The sequence below is a fragment of the Saccopteryx leptura genome, chromosome 3 (assembly GCF_036850995.1).
Source record: "Saccopteryx leptura isolate mSacLep1 chromosome 3, mSacLep1_pri_phased_curated, whole genome shotgun sequence".
Taxonomy (NCBI): Eukaryota; Metazoa; Chordata; class Mammalia; order Chiroptera; family Emballonuridae; genus Saccopteryx; species Saccopteryx leptura.
In genome coordinates, this window is record NC_089505.1 from 100,377,264 (window position 1) to 100,392,441 (window position 15,178).

The window sequence follows — 15,178 nt, forward strand, 5'->3', positions numbered from 1 at the left end:
ATTACTTTGGGGGGAAAAATAGTGTCACCATATGGGGATGGTCCTCTAAGCATACTGTTTTTTGATCTTTACATAAACAGTATAATGCATATGTATTCCTCATTGGCTTGAATTTTTTCATGCATTGCTACATTCCCAAACTACAAACATGATTTTGCATTTTAGCTGTCATTCATTTTTTTCAGCTGTCTAGTACTCCACTGTCTAAATAGACCTCAGTTACTTTATCCATTCACTGACAAGTCAGTGGGCATGTATGTTGTTTCTTGTGTTTTGCCATGATTATTCTTATAACATGTTTCTTGGTGCACACATGCAGGAGTCTCTCTGAGCTACATAGCTAAGATTGAAATTGTGGGTTATCAAGTATGGACATGTTTAGCTTTATAAGTGCTGCCAGATTGTTTTCCAAAGTGCTTGCACCAATGAACACTCTCCCCTTCCTCTGCCACAGTGGATGAGATTTCCAGTTGCACCACATCCTCACCAGCATTTAGTATAATCAGACTTCTTCCTTGTCCCTAATATGTCAGTCTTCATTTGCATTTTCCTAATGAGATGAAGCATCTTTTCATTTGTTTATTTTGCATTCTGGTTTCTTTTTCAGTGTATTTCCTGTTCAAACCTTTCACCCATCTTAAAAAAATTAGGTTGTGAGTTCTTTCTTATTGCTTTGAAGTATTCTCAGGGTTTTATTGTTTCTTAATAGAGTGAGAATCTGAGACCCAAGTTCACAGGAGACAGAGCTGAGTTCCAAACCCATATCTAGGGCCCTGATTCTAGGGCCCTATGTATCAATCCCATTGCCTCTAATTCATTCATTCATTCCTCAAATGTTTACTGATGATCTCAGTAAGTATTGAAGAGGGAGTAGAGAGTTGTGGTTAAGAGTGTACTCTGGAGCCTCTCTGCCTGGATTTTTTTTTAATAATTTTTTTATAGATTTTTATTTTATTATTATTATTATTATTTTTTTTACAGAGACAGAGAGAGAGTCAGAGTGAGGGACAGACAGGGACAGACAGACAGGAATGGAGAAATGAGAAGCATCAATCATTAGTTCTTCGTTGCACATTGCGACAACTTAGTTGTTCATTGATTGCTTTCTCATATGTGCCTTGACTGTGGGCCTTCAGCAGACCAAGTAACCCCTTGCTTGAGCCAGCGACCTTGAGTCCAAGCTGGTGAATTTTTTTTGCTCAAACCAGATGAGCCCATGCTCAAGATGGTGACTTGGGGTCTCGAACCTGGGTCTTCCGCATCCCAGTCCAATGCTCTATCCACTGCGCCACCGCCTGGTCAAGCAATTTTATTCATTTTTAGAGAGGCAGGAAAGTGAGAAAGAGAGACAGAGAGAGAAGGGGGGAGGAGCAGGAAGCATCAACTCCCATATGTGCCTTCACCAGGCAAGCCCAGGGTTTCAAACTGGCGACCTCACTCAGTGTTCCAGGTCGAGTCTTTATTCATGGTGCCACCACAGGCCAGTCTCTGCCTGGATTTTAATCTCTTCTATGCCGCTCACTAGCTGTAACTTTGGGTAAATTTCTATCAGATTGTACCTTAGTTTCTATTATCTATAAAGTAAGGATGGTAGTAACAGTACCTCTTTTACAAGGTTAATGTATAGGGACTAAATGAGTTAATTCATATAAAAGCATTTAGGACTGAATCCAGCATAGTCCGTGCTGACTAAATAGGACATGCCAGGCGCTATGCCAGCAGGGTACTTGTTCTGGGGACATGGGGATGAAAAGCCAGACAAGGTCACTGCCCTTATGGAACTCACTGTCCAGTGGAAGGAGATGGACACAAAACAAGTAAATAAATAAGTAAATAAAAGAATGTGGCTTATGATAAGGGCAAGGAAGAAAATCAAAAGGTGACAAGATAGACTGACGGGGCACTGACTCAGCTGGATGGTCATGCAGGGAAAGCCCTCTGAAGAAGGTGACATTTAGATTGAAATGTAAAATGTGAGAAAGAGCCACTCAGGCAAAAAGCAGAGAATAGCCATTAGCGTAAAGGGCATATGCAAAGGCCCTGAGGCAGGAAGAGCATGGCATTATCAGCATATCCAAGAGACTGAAGGACAATAGCATGCCTGGAACCATGAGCAAGGTGGTGAGGAGCAGGAGAGGAGATGGGGAAGCTACCAGCGGGAAGAGTCTGAATTTTATGCTGAGAGCAGTGAGAGGTTTTGGACCATACAGTGTTGTAATCTGGTTTATGTTTTTAAAACAATCACTTCAACTGCCGTGCTAAGATCAACTATCTATGAATTTGTCTAAATACTTCTTATAGCTACTAGTATTTTTAGTCAGTACCCTTTCTGTGCAAAGCAAAACTTCCCCTTATTGATCTTAAATTCACTGCATTGGGGTTTCAAGGGGAGGCCCCTTCTGCCTCACATCTGAGGGTTACTGGCCCCATCTGAGATCTCTGGTCAGTATTTTTATGAAGGGGATGAGAGGAAGTTCTCCCAGGTTGTGCCTTACCTGCTCTGTGATGTGTCCCCACCTGTAAAATGAAAATAGTGAGGCTGTGAGGATGAAATGGGACGCAGCTTGACAGCAGGGAGTGACTAACCTGGGCTAGCTGCCGTGAAGATGAGGATAGTGAGGACAGCAATGATGATGGTGGGATGTCAGAGTTCTGCTGAGTGGTCTTGGTGAGTCACTGAACCTCTCCAGCCTGAGCTGAGAAATGAAATGAAAAGTGCTGTAAAATAAGGTTGTTGAACCAGATGATCCATGGGGAACTGCCCAGCTCTGATGCGCTAGAATTCTCTGCTTTAGCCCCTCACGTCCAGGTTACTCGCTTTCCTGAAATGTTGTTGCTCCCCGCCAACACATGATGAGAGGCGGAGCAGCATGGTAGAGCGAAAAGTGGCCTGAGTCATGAGGCCTGAGGTTCCAGCTGTGACATGTACAATGGGGTCCTCATCACAGTGCCTTTAACTACCACACATTTAAACACACATGTGGAAGGAGAGAAGAGAGCAATATGCATGCATCACTGTTACCGGAGTTACACTCCCATCCCACCCTATATGCTCTCACACCTTGATGGGGACATGACGTAATGTGACCTGCCACAGTGCCCCAGTTGGTCCCAGTTTCCCAACGCCCAGCAGAATGTGGGCTCTTTCCATGTCGAGTGTGATTCAGGCATTCAAAGGCTTTTTATACAACCTAAATACAAGCCAACTAACTCATCTGGTGGTCAGTGGAAGCCATAGCCCTCTGTAACAACACCAGAGAAAGACCTGCCCGTACAGCTGACGGATAAGCCTGCTTCCTGTTTCACTGGAAAACAGAAGTATCGCAGGAAACTTCCCCAGACTCCCACCTCGCCCTCCGCTCACCTGCCAGCATCTGTGCTGTTTCTCTGCCTCTCCCCGGTTTACAGATGCCTTGTGACCGTGGTTTACGTATAAGGCCACGCCCCCGACTTGACGCTGCACTGGGTCCCTCTTGCTTACCCCAGGACATCACCCAGCAGCTCTTCTGGTCTTTTCCTGCAGCATGGGGTCTCCTCCCCTTCTCCGGGTTCATTCCCATCAGCACACAATCGCGTGGCAATTCATTTCGTCTTAAACATAGGCATGCACACAGCCAAGGACAATTTTCTTTGCTTCCCTCTACAGTAAAACTTCTCCAAGAGCTTTCTGGATCGACAATCTTCATCGTTCCTTTCCCTTTCTCTCTAACTCATTTTACACGGGCTTTCACGCCCACCGCTCCACTGAAATGGCTCTCATCAAGGTCATCAATGACCTCATGCTGCCCAACGTAATGGTCACTTTTCAGTCCTCATCATCAACATCTGACCAGGTGATTAAATCCTGCTCCAGGTACACATGCTTCCTGCATCTTCCTGGATCCCACTCTCTCATTCTCCCTCCCACCTTGCAGGACCTCCGTTCAGTCTCCTTCTCCCTCGTCTTCCTGATGTCCACAGGCTGGCGTTCCCTGCAAGTTGGCCCTTGAACCTCTCTACTTCCCTTAGCTAGCTCCCGTCCATCCCACGGCTTTCCATCCTTCTTGTAAGCTGATGACTCCAGAGTTGCTTCTCCAAGCCTAGGCCTTCCTATTCAGCTCAAGAATCATACATTTCTTCTCAGCTATTCAACAAGCAACCCAAACTTAATACAGCCACAGCTGAACTCTTCATTTTTACCTCCAAACCTCATCCTCCCTTGGTCTTTCTATCTCAGCAAACGGCAACTCTGTCCGTCCTGCTGCTCAGCTCGTCCTTGACTCCTCTCTCTTACCCACACATCTGACCCAGCACAAATACCACCAGCCCTGCCTTCCAAAGCTGTCCTCCAGAACCTGACCCTCACCACTTCCATGGCTAGTGCCATGTCTGGGGACCATCATTTCTTGCCTGGATTTGTGTAACAGCCTCCCAAAGGAGCAACCTGCTTCTACCCTTGCCTGCCCCCCACACATGTTTTATTTTCCGTATCACTGCCAGCAACACTTTATAATAACATGAGTCAAATGATTTCATTTCTCTTTTCAAACCCTTCAGTGGCTACTTTCTCCTCTGAAGAAAATCTTAACACCTTTCCAATCCCAGAAGGTCCTACATGAGCTGTGTACACCCCTCCTTACCTTATCTCCTCTTGCTTTCCCTTTCCTCACCTCAGTTACATTGGCATCCCTGCTGTTCTTTGACCAGCCAAGCACAGTTGCACCTCAGGACCTTTGCACTTGCTGTTACTGCTGCCTAGAGTGGACTACTATGGCCCATTTATCCAGCCACAGGGCTCACTTCTGCTCATCAGTAAAGATGAGCTTTCCCTGTCCACCCCACATAACATAGCACCCCATCTTCCCTCCCCTCTTCTTTCCCCTCTGCCATTTTCTAGCCCCTCTCCTGCTTTAATATTTTTTTAAACATTTTCATTTATTGGTTTTAGAGAAAGAGGAAGGGAGGGAGAGAGAGAAAAAAAAAAAGAGAGAGAAACATTGACTTTGTTGTTCCACACATATATGCATTCATTGGTTGACTCCTGGAAATGCCCTGACTGGAGATCAAACCTGCAATCTTGGTGTATCAGGATGACGCTCTGACCAACTGAGCTACCCTGCCAGGGCTCCTGCTTTACTTTTCTTCATAGCACTCATCACCATCGAATGGACACACTAAGCATCTTCTTTTTGTTGTTTTTTGTTTGTTTGTTTTTAAAGATTTTATTTATTGATTTGAGAGAGAGGGTTGGGAGGAGCGGGAAGCATCAACTCGTAGTAATGGCTTCCCATATGTGCCTTGACCGGGCAAGCTTGGTGTTTCGAACTGGCAACCTCAGCATTCCAGGTTGACGCTTTATCCGCTGTGCCACCACAAGTCAGACACACAAAGCATTTTCTTGTTGATTTTTTATCATGTGTCCTGTTGTCGTCCCCTCCCCTGCCTTAGAATGTCGGCTCCACAGGACAGGGCTTTGATACATCCTCTGCTGTATTATCCAGAAGAGTGCCTGGCTCCTAGTAGATGCTGAATCAATATGTGTTAAATGAATCAGAGTGTTTGAATAACAGGGAAGCTATTTGTTGGTATCCACTGTAGCATTTTCCTACAGGATTTTCAAACATTTGCTCCCTCAACCAACATTTTATGGGCTATTTTACTTATGTGCCAACTTTAAAACCTAACCCCTAATGGGATGAATTTCCACTGTGTTCTCTGTTACTCCCCTCTCTGGGCTCAGTCTGTGAGATGGAGCAACCATACATTAAACACACATTAGTTAATTTATAATGTCTATTTTTTATTGAGGAAAGGAGAGAGAGAGAGACAGGAACATCAATCTGTTTCTATATGTGCCCTGACTGGGGGATAATAGCAGAGCAAGGGACCCCTTGCTCAAGTCAGCGACCTTGGGGTCATGTCTATGATCCCATGCTCAAGCCAACAACCCTGCACTCAAGCTGGTGACCTCAGGGTTTTGAACCTGGGTCCTCCTCGTCCCAGTCTGATGCTCTATCCACTGTGCCAACACCTGGCCAGGCTTGTGCTAGTCTTTTAACCTTTCTATGTGTTTGGTAAAAATCTTACAATTTAAAAATTGAGGCCCTGGCCGGTTGGCTCAGTGGTAGAGCGTCGGCCTGGCATGCGGGAGTCCCAGGTTCAATTCCCGGCCAGGGCACACAGGAGAAGCACCCATCTGCTTCTCCACCCCTCCCCCTCTCCTTCCTCTCTGTCTCTCTCTTCCCCTCCCGCAGCCAAGGCTCCATTGGAGCAAAGATGGCCCGGGCGCTGGGGATGGCTCTGTGGCCTCTGCCTCAGGTGCTAGAATGGCTCTGGTCGCAACAGAGCGATGCCCCAGAGGGGCAGAACATCGCCCCCCGGTGGGCATGCCGGGTGGATCCCGGTCGGGCGCATGCGGGAGTCTGTCTGACTGCCTCCCCGTTTCCAGCTTTGGAAAAATGAAAAGAAAAAAAAATTTTGAAAGAAAATGTGGTTATTTGGGGATAGAGTGATTTGGAAACTCCCCCCCCCTTCTTTAAACTTTATATATTTCATTTAATTTTCTTTTTTTCAAATTGATCTTAGAGAGACAGAAAGGTAGAGCAAGGGAGAGAGAAGCATCTATTCATTTTTCCACTTAGTTGGCATTCACTGGTTGATTCTTGTATGTGCCCTGACCAGGGCTCGAACCCACAATGTTGGTGTATTGGGACAATGCTCTAACCAACTGAGCTACCTGGCCAGGGCTGCCCTGATAGCTTTTTTTTTTTAAAGGAAGATTTGTGAATAGATTCTCTATTAAATGAAATATATAAAGTTTAAAGAAGGGGGGGAGTTTCCAAATCACTCTATCCCCAAATAACCACATTTTCTTTCAATTTTTTTTTTCTTTTCATTTTTCCAAAGCTGGAAACGGGGAGGCAGTCAGACAGACTCCCACATGCGCCCGACCGGGATCCACCCGGCATGCCCACCGGGGGGCGATGTTCTGCCCCTCTGGGGCATCGCTCTGTTGCAACCAGAGCCATTCTAGCACCTGAGGCAGAGGCCACAGAGCCATCCCCAGCGCCCGGGCCATCTTTGCTCCAATGGAGCCTTGGCTGCGGGAGGGGAAGAGAGAGACAGAGAGGAAGGAGAGGGGGAGGGGTGGAGAAGCAGATGGGTGCTTCTCCTGTGTGCCCTGGCTGGGAATTGAACCTGGGACTCCCGCATGCCAGGCCGACGCTCTACCACTGAGCCAACCGGCCAGGGCCTCAATTTTTAAATTGTAAGATTTTTACCAAACACATAGAAAGGTTAAAAGACTAGCACAAGCCTGGCCAGGTGTTGGCACAGTGGATAGAGCATCAGACTGGGACGAGGAGGACCCAGGTTCAAAACCCTGAGGTCACCAGCTTGAGTGCAGGGTTGTTGGCTTGAGCATGGGATCATAGACATGACCCCAAGGTCGCTGACTTGAGCAAGGGGTCCCTTGCTCTGCTATTATCCCCCAGTCAGGGCACATATAGAAACAGATTGATGTTCCTGTCTCTCTCTCTCTCCTTTCCTCAATAAAAAATAGACATTATAAATTAACTAATGTGTGTTTAATGTATGGTTGCTCCATCTCACAGACTGAGCCCAGAGAGGGGAGTAACAGAGAACACAGTGGAAATTCATCCCATTAGGGGTTAGGTTTTAAAGTTGGCACATAAGTAAAATAGCCCATAAAATGTTGGTTGAGGGAGCAAATGTTTGAAAATCCTGTAGGAAAATGCTACAGTGGATACCAACAAATAGCTTCCCTGTTATTCAAACACTCTGATTCATTTAACACATATTGATTCAGCATCTACTAGGAGCCAGGCACTCTTCTGGATAATACAGCAGAGGATGTATCAAAGCCCTGTCCTGTGGAGCCGACATTCTAAGGCAGGGGAGGGGACGACAACAGGACACATGATAAACAAATCAACAAGAAAATGCTTTGTGTGTCTGACTTGTGGTGGCACAGCGGATAAAGTGTCAACCTGGAATGCTGAGGTTGCCAGTTCTCTACCTGTGAATAGAGAATTGGATAAATTAATTGTGCTAGTCACCAAATACTGTGCTAGTGTTTAAAAAAAAGTGTTATAGAAAAGATATATATAGTACTTTGATAAATAAAAAATAAATAGGCCATAAAACAGTTTGTACAGTATTAAGTCATTTTTGGAAAACAAAACTATATACAATGACTGGCCATAGAAAAAACTGGAACTATCCACGCCAAAATGTGAGCAGTAGTTTTCTTTGGGAAATGGAACTACAGGTGTTTTCCTCCTTCCTCTTGCTTATGTGTGTGCATAACTCAGTTTGTCCCATGGAGCTTTCTGCAGTGATGGAAATGTTCTGTAGCTGCACTGTCCAATATGGTGGACACTTGCCACATGTGGCTACTGAGAACTTTATTTTATTTTATTTTAATTTATTGATTTGAGAGAGAGAGAGGAAGGAAGGGAGAGAGAGAAACATCAATTTGTTGTTCTACTTATTTATGCATTCGTTGGTCGATTCTTTTTTTTAAAAATTTATTGATTTTTAGAGAGAGGAAAGAGAGGGAGAGACAGAAGGAGAGAGAGGAGAAGCAGGAAGCATCAGCTCACAGCAGTTGCTTCTCATATGTGCCCTGACCAGGCAAGCCCAGGGTTTTGAACCGGCGACCTCAGCATTCCGGGCCGATGCTCTATCCACTGCACCACCACAGGCCAGGCCATTGGTTGATTCTTGCATGTGCCCTGACCAGAGGTCGAACCCACAACCTTGGCTTATCAGAGTGACACTCTAATCAACTAAACTACTGATCACTTTTTTTTTTTTTGTATTTTTCTGAAGCTAGAAACGGGGAGAGACAGTCAGACAGACTCCCGCATGCGCCCAACCGGGATCCACCCGGCACGCCCACCAGGGGCGATGCTCTGCCCACCAGGGGGCGATGCTCTGCCCCTCCGGGGCGTCGCTCTGCCGCGACCAGAGCCACTCTAGCGCCTGGGGCAGAGGCCAAGGAGCCATCCCCAGCACCCGGGCCATCTTTGCTCCAATGGAGCCTTGGCTGCGGGAGGGGAAGAGAGAGACAGAGAGGAAGGAGGGGGTGGGGGGTGGAGAAGCAAATGGGCACTTCTCCTATGTGCCCTGGCCGGGAATCGAACCCAGGTCCCCCACACGCCAGGCCGACGCTCTACCGCTGAGCCAACCGGCCAGGGCCAACTACTGAGCACTTTAAATGTGGCTAGTGAGACTGTGAGACTGAGGAATTGACTTTTTCCATTTCATTTCATTTTGATTACTTTAAACTTAAAGAGACACAGGCAGTAAGTGGCTACTGGATTGGGCAACACAGTTCTTAAGTTGTTTACAAAGAATACAGGTTGGCTTTGCAAAGAGGGGAAGAAAAGCTCTTTTTTCTTTCCTGTTGGTTTGTTTGTTTGTTTGTTCTCCCCTGCTACTTGCAGAGCTCTTTTGAGATCTCAGTAAGAGCCAGTGAGTGTGAAGGCTTTGCAAACTGTAAAGTGCTAAAGAACATTTAAAATCTTGCTCCTTGGCATATGTCATTAGTTTGACTCAAATGAACTCTTACCAAAAAATAACAACAACAACTAAAGTGCTGTGCTCAGGAGGTGCTGCTGTGCATGACGTTTCTTCCTCTTGCCTGACCCATTTCCCTCCTCCCACTCTGGGCTCTGAGAGAGAGTCCTCCTGACTGGAAGAAGCATCTCTGGGTGGTTTCTGGGAGGGGATGGCCTGGGGTCTGGCCCCTGCAGTGCGGGGGTATTCCTTCACTCATGCATTCACTTGCCAGCCATTGTACCCTTCCTTCCTGACCAGGCACTGCACTAGCAACCTGGTTCAGTGGGGTGACACCGTGTGATGTCTGTCCACATGGAGCTCAATGTCCAGGCTTGGGAGGCATGGGGTGGAAAGTCACAGGGCTTGAACACAGAAAACTTGTGTTTGAGCTCCAGCTCAGCCTCTTCTGAGCATGTCACTTAATCTGTCTAAACCTCCATTTTCTCTTCTGTAAAAATGAAAAAATAGTGGCACTGCCCTGCTGATTCCACATGGTGGATCAGGGCTGGGAAGGTGAACTGCACAGTCTGCAGAGATGTTCATGTTTAAAGAACATGCTCTTCTGGGGGAATAACAGGGTAGTGATAGCCAGTTCCAATGACCACACTGGATATTATTTTGTCATAACATATCATCATTTCTTTAAGCATAGTTAAAATATCAACCTTAGAAGGACCAGAAAAAGATGTTATCATTCATCCATGTCACATCTGTGGACCCCCTAGTATGTTCTAGGCCAAGGTGGGGAAGGGGTCTGTCATGGATTATGGTCCTTTTTAAAAAAAATTAATTAATTATTTTTTACAGTGACAGAGAGAGAGTCAGAGAGAGGGATAGATAGGGACAGACAGACAGGAACGAAGAGAGATGAGAAGCATCAATCATTAGTTTTTCGTTGCGACACCTTAGTTGTTCATTGATTGCTTTCTCATATGTGCCTTGACCGTGGGCCTTCAGCAGACTGAGTAACCCCTTGCTCAAGCCAGCGACCTTGGGTCCAAGCTGGTGAGCCTTGCTCAAACCAGATGAGCCCGCGCTCAAGCTGGCGACCTCGGGTTCTCGAACCTGGGTCCTCCGCATCCCAGTCCGACGCTCTATCCACTGCGCCACCACCTGGTCAGGCAGGATTATGGTCCTTACCTAGTGGACCTGACAAGGATGAAGAGGGGACACTAAGGAAATAGCCAAACTCCATTCAGCCATTCCACTGGTATATGCCAGGCCACCAGGGAGAAATGGAACAAGACAGCCTCGCCTCAACTCTCAGGAAGTTTTCAAAGGCAGTGGGTGAGCAGATATTCATCAAATAGCCACCCATACATATAATTACAAACTGTGATAAGGGTTAAGAGGAGGAAGCACAGAGTGCTATGAAAACATGTCATGGGGGATCTTGATTTAATGGAGATGGGAGAATCAAAAGTGATGTCTCTGAAGAGATCAGGATCTGAAGGGGTTTAATAAGAAGTGAATAGGTGGGGAAAATGGGTCCGGGTGGGAAAAAAAACTAGTATGTGCAAAGGCCCTGAGGTGGGAGGAGGAACACTTCTGGGCCAGAGTGTCTTGCCAGAGTGACTAGGGAGGGGGCAGGGCCCACAGGGTCTGGTGGACCATGCTTGGGGGCCACTGAAGGGTTGCAGGGGAGGGGCAGTGGGAGCAGAGTTCATTCAGGGAAGAACACTGAAGGGGCGGAATGGAAGCAAGGTGGACACAATGGTGGTTGGTGGAAGGGAGGTAGCAGTGAGGATGCAGAGAAAGGGAGAGATTTGATAGCTTGATGGGGGAGAAATGCCATGTTGTATTTGCCCTGGGAGAGGTGGCAAAGGGGTCCTACAGTGATCAGTTCTGTGAATGAGGAAGGTCTGATTAAAGCTGACTTGAGGGGCCTGTGGCAGGCCTCCCAGATGGAGCAGATCGGCCATGGGCAGTGGAATGGGTTGCAGCGCCCCTGGTGGACAGAAATGAGAAAGATGGTCTCCATAGCTGAACCCTGAGGAGCAAAACTTTTGTGTGTGCTTGGGGAGCCTGCAGTGAAATGAAACTAACGTTTGTTGAGTGCTGGCCACGTGCCAGGCCTGTTCCAAGTGTTTTACTTCATCATCTCATGTGATCCCTACAACACCCCTACGAGGTCTGTGCTATTATCACTCTTATATTGCAAATGAGGGAACAGGCTCAAAGGGTTGCTGCCGTGGGGTTGTCAACTACAGCCGGGCCAACTCCAGACCTGCCTGTTAGCGATGGTGTCACACCACTCTTGTGGTCTGGGGTGACTAGAGCCTGGAAGAGTTGGAGAGGGAAGAGGGATGAGGTTGTGGCTGGAGAGATGGACTGGGACTAAATCCTGTGGGGCTGCCTGTGTCGGGATAGGGGATCTGGACCTCACTGCAGCAGAATGGGTAGCACATTCTTAAGGTGAGAATGATGAGATCAGATGAGCTTTTTTTGAGAAGTCACTCCGGGACCAGATAAAGGGAGAAAAACAAGAAGGAGAGACTGAGGCAGGGTATGGGGGGAGTGCAGGAAAGAGGCCATGCCATGGCACAGGGCTGGAGCAGACAGGGTTGGACAGACAGTTCCAAAATAGAAAGAACAGGGTGGCTGGCAGGTGGGATGTGAGTGGTGAGTGGTTACCTTTGGGTAGCAGGATGATGCTGTTTATTTTATTCATGCAGAGAACAAATTTTTATTGAACATCTACTAAGTGCCAGGTACTAGGCAAAGTGCTGAGAACACAGGGAAGAAAGATGGAACTGCTGGCATAAAGAAGCCCAGAAGGGAGATGAGAAACCCTGGAAGAGAGGAAGGGAGGGGAAGACAATGATGCATTTGGCTGGGGACGTACTGAGTTAGAGGGGTCAGGGGCCAGCCCAGTGGCAATGTCTAAGGAGCACTGGGTAAAGGGTCTGGACTCTGGAGTGAAGTCAAATTTAAGATACAGAATTTTAAAAATCAGGTCTTGAGCACAACTTGGTAGACTCACTGAAAAGCATTGAACAGTCCACTCAAAATTAGTAAGTTTTTAGGATATATAAATTATATCTTAATAAGATTTAAAATGCCATTAGGAAAAAAACCCAACAGGTCCCAAATTTTCTAGGAAGTCATGAAACACGGAGAAGAAAACTATTCCAGACAGAGGGGAGAGGACAGGAGTGAAAGCCTAGTGACACGAGTGGACAGAGGTAACAGGCGTGGCTCAATTTGGGCAGATTTGGGGAGAGCAGGTGGGAAGGAGACGTTGCCTTGCTCTCCCAGGCCAGTTGTACGGGCCAGGTTCTGAGCACTGACTCCCCGCAGGCGCTGCAGGAGCCTTTGCAACGTAGATCAAATCAATCCTGCCTAACTCCAAAAGTGGAGGCGTCATCCTCATTTTACAAATGGGGATACTGAAGTTCAGAGAGGTTAAGCAAAGTCACATTTCTTTTTTAAAGGAGTAGAATAGGTCTAGTTGGGTCAATTGGCTCCAAAGTCCGGAATCTTAATTAACACGCTAAAAACTGAGCTTTGCCACATACAACATATATATGCTCCCATCCAAGCACAGGCAGGCAGCGATGGGTTGGGACGTGGGAGCCCAATTGAAGGGAGACCTGGGGTTGAGATACTTAGCGCTACAATAGCACCGCCTGCTGACCAAGATGTGAAGCTCAGCTGATGATGGAAAGGTGCTAATTTCCCAGCTTGTCAGACACAATTCTTTTTTTCTGTTCCTTTCCTGGACATTGTTTCCTCCAACAGTCTTGAGAGGCTAGTACAGTGGTAGTCAACCTGGTCCCTACCGCCCACTAGTGGGCATTCCAGCTTTCATGGTGGGTGATAGTGGAGCAACCAAAGTATATATAAATAAAAGATAGATTTAACTATAGTAAGTTGTTTTATAAAGATTTATTCTGCCAAACTTAGCGAAAATCCGACATATAGTACTTGGTAAGTATTATTATATGCTTTAACTTGCTGTAACTCTGCTTTATAAATTTTATAAAGTAAAGCTACTTCCCTACTTTATAAATCACCATTACTGTGGAACTGGTGGGCGGTTAGAAAATTTTACTACTAACAGAGATACAAAAGTGGGCGGTAGGTATAAAAAGGTTGACTACCTCTGGGCTAGTAGAAAGGGATTGTTGTCTGGCCTCAATTTACCAATGAGAAGACCAAGGCTCAACCAGGAGAAGTGACTTCTTCAAGAGGACTCAGAGAAGTAGAGGAGAACCCAGGATTCAAATTCATGTCCATGAAATATTTGCCACATCCGGCCTGTCCCCAGTGTGGATTCAGCCCCCAGAGTGTCCCCCAAGGGCATCTTAGGAGCATTTAGGCCAGTGCTCTCCCTTTCTCCCTTTCTGATTCACAGATGGGGAAGCAGCTTCAGGTAGTGGCCCGACCTGCCCGGGTGAGCCTGGGCGGGGTTTTGACTGGCAGAGTTTACTTCAGGGTCTGCGTGGGTTGGGTTACGCTGGGTTCTCAGGCTGGGCAGCTGCTGCTCCCCACTCAGGAATCTTAGCCAGGCAGCATTTACTTTGGGGAATGGCTGCCTTTTCTCCCTCTCTAACCTCTCCGCTGTTCTGGGTCTCAAGCTCAGGAAGGAGGGAAGGTTTGAGAAAAAGAAAGGAGGTCCAGGTAGAAGCAGGGACAGTCAGCTGGGAGAGGAAGAGGCCACGCCCCTCCGGAAGGCAGAGGGCGGGGCCAGAGCAAGGCCAAGGTGAATGTGAATGATGACAGCTGAATTCCCACTGCTGAGAGGCAGGCCCAGAGGTAGTTAGCTGCTTTGTGGGAATATCACCCTTAACCCTCTCAGAGGTGGGAAGAGTTATTACCTCATCTACAGTATCAGAGTTTGAGTAATGTACCCAAGGTCAAGTAAGTATGAAGCTGGAATCTGAGCCCAGGAGGAAGGGACTGATGGAAAGTAGAAAGAAAGGGGCAACAGGATATTGGAACGAACATCAGGCTGGAAGCGAGGAACAAAGGGTCCTGGTGCCTGGGGGTCATGTACCTGTCATTGTGGGTATGAACTGTGTATGTGTGGCAGGCAGGGTGTGTGAGGGGCTTGGTGACAGCCCTAAGGCATGAATTGTCTGACCTTGGCTGAGTGAGCTAGAGTGGGTGAGGGGCCTGGTTAGTGGCAGGACCTCATCCAAGGTCTCTCCAACCCTCCCACATTCCAGGTTCCTGTGCACAACTGGAGCTCAGACACATGCGACCTTCTGCTTAGCACCTTCTGTGGCCTCCTGATCAGCCAGATGCTCGGCTCCTTCAGCCATGAGCAAGTCTGGACACAGGGCTGGTGGTCTCTTCCCTGCACAGCCCCCTGGCGCCCCCAGCTACCTCAGCGGTCTCCGGCATGCCCTGGGACTCACATGTAGGCACCCCAGGGACCTGTGCTCAAGCAGAAGGGCTCAAACCAAACCCCAACTCCCAGCTCTTACTTTATCAAGCAGTGGCAACCTTTAAACTTTTTCAGCTTTTAAAACTGGTATTAAAGAGGCCCTGGCCGGTTGGCTCAGTGGTAGAGCATCGGCCTGGCGTGCAGGAGTCCTGGGTTCGATTCCCGGCCGGGGCACACAGGAGAGGCGCCCATCTGCTTCTCCATCCCCCCCCCCTTCCTCTC